The following is a 6,000-nucleotide window of genomic DNA, read 5'->3' on the forward strand; positions in this document are numbered from 1 at the left end:
TCAAGCATACGCAATGTGTGTCTCTGTTTGATAAGTACTAACGGATCGAACGAGCCACAAAACCCACAGGCAGCAATTCGCTTGCCAAAAACTATCTAAGCCGCATTACATGGCTTTTAATTAAAATGCTGCAGCTGCAGCTGCGAATCTCTGGCGTTCTGTGGCACACCACAAGATGTGGATGGCATGGTTCAGGCAGCCTGTCTGTTACTGAGTTTTGCTATTTGCCATGTTTCGATGCTTTTTTTTGTGTTGGCTCATCAATAAATCTGCTGTTGCAGAGAAACTCCATTCGAGCCAAGCAAAATGTTGTCTATAAATCACATAGTTGCTGTGCGACATGGCCAAGGGACAGTTTTGGCTAAAGTGCAGCAGCAGCAGCAATAGCAGCAACAGCAACAGCCCTTGAAAAAACAACCCCAAACACCTGCTGCTGGCCATGGCCCTGGCCCTAACCCTGACGCTTGTCCTTGTTCTGTGCAGTCGTGGCTGGCCAGCTGCCAATGAAATATCTGGCCAAAAGCAAATAATGCTTAAAATCATTTCGATTTCCGGACAGGCTGTTGGCCATATTAAAGGGGCGGAATGGGTGGCAGGGCAAAGGATGCCAGTTGGTATGTGCACATATTGCGGCATTTTATTTGCATTTTTTATTGCCGAAGCTATGGAAGACTCTTCCCCAACTATAAATAAACCATATTTGGCTTTTATTTCAGTTGGCACTTTTCTGATTTTTTGCTTCTTTTGCTGGTTTCGGTTTGGCTTGCCATAGTTTTTGTATTATTTATGACCAACTAAAAGCTTTTACAAGCGCACAATTTTAGTTTTTACGTGCCTGGCAAAAGTTGCTGCAGCATAGGATGAACTTGTGGCATGGGCATAAATTCTAATTAGAAGTTGCACTACAACTTTTAGCCAGGACACACGGGGCAACCGTTGCCAGGGGCAAGTGGCCAGTAAATGGCCTTTCCACATAAATTAAATAGCCAGGAAAAACTATTTTTCACAAAGGGCCTGGGGCCTGAGGCGGGCGTGGATAGGGCGGACCGTAATGAGGGGGCGCTAACGCTGTGCAACGGCCCGCGGCGCCTCGCCAATTCTGAATGAATGAATGAGCGAGTAAATGAATGAATGTTTGCAATTTGCGCCAACAGCTGCAGCCGCCGTCCCCGCCAAGTGTTTGCCGTTTTTTATGAATGAATAACTTTGAGCATTAACTGCCTGAAAAGCCCCGGCCTGGTCTGACTGCCTGACTGGCTGGCTGCCTAGCTGCCTGGCTGGTCGTTTTAACGCACGGTTGGCTCTGGTTTAATTTTTGTAAAACAATAAATTGTTATTAATTGTTTGCCATAGAGTCCGTAATTGAAATGTGCCGCAGGTTTCCAACTGCTTTGCCGAGATTCGCGTAAATGAAAACCAGTGAATCACAGAACCTTAATGGGCTATGCCCTACAGTAGTCGAGTTCTTCTTTAGAAAACTAGTTAAGTTAATGAATAATTAGACGAACTCGTTTTTAAAATTGCGCGACATTTGCACAAGTGCAAATCTAATTGCAATAAAAGGCGAAAAAAATATATTTATATAAAAATCTTTAATAACATTTTAAATGGGCATGACTATTGCGCTGAGGATCTGTACTTTACTCATCCAAGTCGGAACGCAAATTTCAATGAATGCAAATTTTATGCTAAATTCAATATTTAAATACTTCAGTTCACATCAATTATTGTCTTTAAGTTACGCAATTTATAAAATTGTTTGCATATTTATATTTGAAAAAAATTGAATACAAAAATCTTAAAATATTTTTAAATAATTTAAGTATTTTTTTAACTTGAGAACAAAGAACTATAAAAAATATATATTTGTTATACAATTTACAAATAAGAAACTTTCTCCATATTTGCTTAAATTATTTATTCAAAATTCATTCCATAAAAATAAAATAAAAAATGAATCATTTTAGCAAATTGCTTTGCATAAATTTCTTATTTGATTTATATCGTTAGAAAAATATATATATTTTATATTTCATTGTTTTAAAAAATTTTAGATTTTTAATACATTTTTAAATTTAAAAAATTTATTTTTAAATTTGTATAGAAAATTATATTTTTAACACGTTGATAAAATTTGACTATTTATTTTTTATTATATATATTTTAATTTTGTTAATCATTAAACAAAATTTTAATTTTTGTCAACAGTTTCAAAAAAACTCATATTTTCAAGAATTTTTTAAATTATTTTATAATACACATTTTATGAAAGTTTTTTGAAAGTATTTTAAATCTTAGTTAAAAAATTTACTAAAGACTTCAAATCCTCAGAAGGACACTTGAAACTCACCTTTTTCACTCAAGAAACTGAACGAATTAATTTTCGTCAAGAACTTTTTAAAATTCTTTTTTAACACTTTGCCACTTGTACTGCAGTTTTTGTTTTTAATTTTTATCTAAGTGAAGATTCGTTTGTTGCACTTTGTTGCACAGTTTTAGATCCTTATTCCTTGTGGATGTTGATGCTTAACATTTCGCGCACTGATTTAACAGTTTTGTTAGTTTTTTAATTGAAACTTTTATTTTAGTATTTAAAATCACCAATTGGTTTTTCTTTTTTTTGCAATTGCTGCATAAAAATAATCCACTGTGTCAATAGTTCGTTAGCTTCTGATAAAAAAACTGCCAAGAAATTTGACAATTTTAGATGAAGCTGCTGCAGACGACAACGAGACCAACTCGGGTTCTAGGTTGGTCGGCTGGTGGCTTGTTGCTGGGCTGATGTTGGCTGGCTCGCTGGCAGCTGGCTTGGCTGGCTGTTGGGGCACCACCAAGATACAACCGCTTCATAAAATTCAAAGAGACTCGGACCCAATAGCTTCTCAGCGCTTATTTATATAGCCTACGTCGAGCGGCTTTTGGTGAAAATCAAACGAAACGAACGAACCAACATCGCGACAGCGACAACCGTCGCAGCAGCAGCAACAGCAGCGACAGCGACAGCGACGTCAGCAGAAGCAGCAGCAGCAGCGTCGAACGAACATGCCAAGTGAAGCCGGGCCGGGGCCAAACCAAACGCTGAGAGCGACACTCGCCAAGCGCTGAGAGCGCAAAAGAACTTCACACACATACACAGACAGCAGCAGCGACGCCAACTGCGGCAGCGACACGTGAACGCAAACACACAAGTACACACATGCACGCACACATACGCAGAGACGTCGACACCAGCAAACACACTCAAATGCTCAGTGACGGCAACAAAGTTGCTCATCATTTGGATCTCGCTAGCTGACGCCGACGGCCGCGTACAGTGGACAAAATAATTGTGATTGAAATAAAATTGTAAATCAAATAAAATCTAAATATTTTATAAATAAAGAAATCACATTAAAATTACAAATTTAATAAACTAAACATTATGATTATACTACGAAATAGATTAAGTTGTTGATAAGCTTAAAAATATATGGATATAAAAGAACTCGAGTAGATAATAACAAAAACTTATTTTTACTCAAAAAAATCGTTTTTAAGATTAAAATGATTTGAAAATATTCTAAATTTACTTTAAGCGTCAGTTGAAGTGTGTTCACGGCTTGGGCCCACTGTGCATTGGCGCTGCTAGCGTGAACGCCGCCTGCGCTGTGGTCAATGAATAAGTGCTAGCTGGCATTTATGCATTGCAAGAATTCCCCACGCTTAAGCACAGAAATTTCGCAGAAGCAGCGCCAGCAAGTTGGCAGTCCCGACACGACGCCAGCAGCGCTGCGGCAGCGACGTCGCGACGCAGAGAGCGCAAGCCGGCTTTGCGGGCAGTGACTGAGACCGAGACTGAGACCGAGACTGAAACGAAGACCGAGACTGAGATGGAGACTGAGACGCAACCATGTAACTTTGGCCAACAACTTGCGACTCTCGCGATGCTCTTTGGCCAATGTTCGTGTTGGCGGCGGCGGTGGCGGCGTCAAGTTCTTGGCCATGGCCAAGACGAAGAATTCGCACTGCTGCGGCTGCTGCTACTCATGATGATGTTGATTGATATGGAGATGATGATGATGGTATGCTGATGCTGATGCTGATGCTGCGCTCACACTGACTGCAGATTCTTAAGTCAGTCAGTCAGTTGGCCATCAAGCGGCGCTTTGCGGTTTTTGCTACGACCTGCTGCAGACTAAAAATATGTATGTATAAATGTGCACATACATATATATGTATATATATGTATATATATATATATATATGATTTGCTTTTCTTGTACAGGTGTTGGCCAGCGCCGTTTCTAATTAAGCAGCGCTCTTTGCTGGCTGATTTGGACACGGGCAGAGCACGCACTGGACGACAAATGTGGCTGGAGAAGAGCAACCGGTTCTAAAGCCCACGTCTTAGCCAGCACTTTTTGGGGTGTACTATTGTTTGTGGCTTGAGGCTGATTATTGACCTTTCTTATTGCTAGTAAACAGCCTAAACCGCCAGCCAAACAGACGGACAGAATGCCAGGCAGCCCGGCGGTCCAGCTTTGTTTTACTTATTTTTTTTAACCACGCGGATTCTGTTTAATTGTTCGCGAAATTCTTTTAGCCGCCTTTTGTTTGATTTAATTAATTATTTAATTACGCTTGAAGTTGGCAATTTTGCCGGGTTTTTGCACTTGTCTAGTTGGCTTTGACTTTGTCCGACCACACACACACGCACACGCACACGCACACACACAGTCCCACAGTCACACACATACAGTAAACGAAGAAGTCGCGCGCGCGCGCTCCACACCTCACACCGATAGCCCGATAGCTTGGCGACGGCGTGGCAGGAACAAAGCAACTTGCCACAGAGTACGCGACTTACAACTAGAAATGAGCTCCGGCCACAAAAAAAAGCACGTCCGTTGCACGACGCGCACGCTTCGCTAATGAACTGAACATTTCCGCTTTGCCGGCATCCTTTGGCCCGCTGCTGTTGCTGTCGCTGGGATGCTCTTTGGTCCTGTCGCTCGTCCGCTCGCTCGGTGGATGCTGCAGCCGCATTGCGCCGGCGCGCGTCAAACATTTGAGCGTGAAATTTGTCGCAGTCTCACATAAAGAAATTCAAATAAAAGGAATTCAGCCACCCGCTCCCAGCCTCCCAGTCACACACACTCAGCTACCCAGCTGCCCAGCATCCCAGTTGCCAATGCCCAGTCCAATACAAAAGTCTAGTGATTGCCGGCTACGTGTTGCCGGCATTTGTCGCTTGTCGTTTTTGTTTTGTGTGTACGGTGGGTGTGTGTGGGTGTGGGTGTGTGTGTGTGGTTGTGTGTGTGGTTCTATGGCTGTTCTGTGTGTGTTCTTCTGGTCTCGTTGTCGCTGGCAATATTTTTTTGGCATTTTCGCTTTATACGTGCAAATTTAATGGCAACAATTGGTGCGAAATGCCGGACATGCAAAGAGGGCACTGAATGAACGACATCAGCAACAGCAACAGCAGCAAGAGCAGAAGCAGCGGGTCAGGCGAGTGGTTGGGTGGCTTATGCATTGTTGGCTGGTTGCCTTGTTGGTTAGTGCATTTGTAAAGTGTTCTTTTTTATCATTTCTGTTCTGTTCAATTCTGTACTGTTGAATTGAGCCGCTGCGATTGCTGCTGAAACAGGGTCCAATTGTTGAGTGCAATCCAAAGTAAGAAAAGGCACTCAGCGACTGAAGAGAGCACTTCGAACATGGCTTATTGATAAACTAGTTGCCAATAACGAATTGCCACAAGGTGTTCAATTGAATGCAACTTCTTAGTGACTGCTAGAAATCTTAAATTAGGTTTCCGCAAATGGAAGCGAACTTATCAAATATATAGCAAAGCGCATATCTATCTGGAATAGAGTTAATCAAGTCTCATATGCCATTTTGTGCTACTGACCTTTCATTCGCATTTGCCGACAAGCAAATTCCAGATTTTATATGCGCACATAGTTATCTGAGACTTGGAAACTATTAAGTTGAAGTTCTTCAGCGTCTATTAGGACTATTCTT

The 6,000-nt window shown here is 41.6% G+C and overlaps 1 protein-coding gene across 1 annotated transcript in view; it reads right to left on the minus strand.

Annotated features, from left to right (window-relative positions):
• LOC111596182 (mucin-5AC) overlaps window positions 1-2,850 on the minus strand; it is a 38,246-nt gene extending 35,396 nt beyond the window's left edge. Inside the window, exon 1 of the mRNA XM_030224911.1 lies at window positions 2,351-2,850. The gene's annotated coding sequence lies outside the window, so the exon portion shown is untranslated. The remainder of the gene's footprint in view (window positions 1-2,350) is intronic.
• Window positions 2,851-6,000: the final 3,150 nt, after the last annotated feature.

Source organism: Drosophila hydei, unplaced genomic scaffold (genome assembly GCF_003285905.1).
Source record: "Drosophila hydei strain 15085-1641.00,03,60 unplaced genomic scaffold, DhydRS2 tig00008119-arrow-pilon, whole genome shotgun sequence".
In the NCBI taxonomy this organism is placed as follows: domain Eukaryota; kingdom Metazoa; phylum Arthropoda; class Insecta; order Diptera; family Drosophilidae; genus Drosophila; species Drosophila hydei.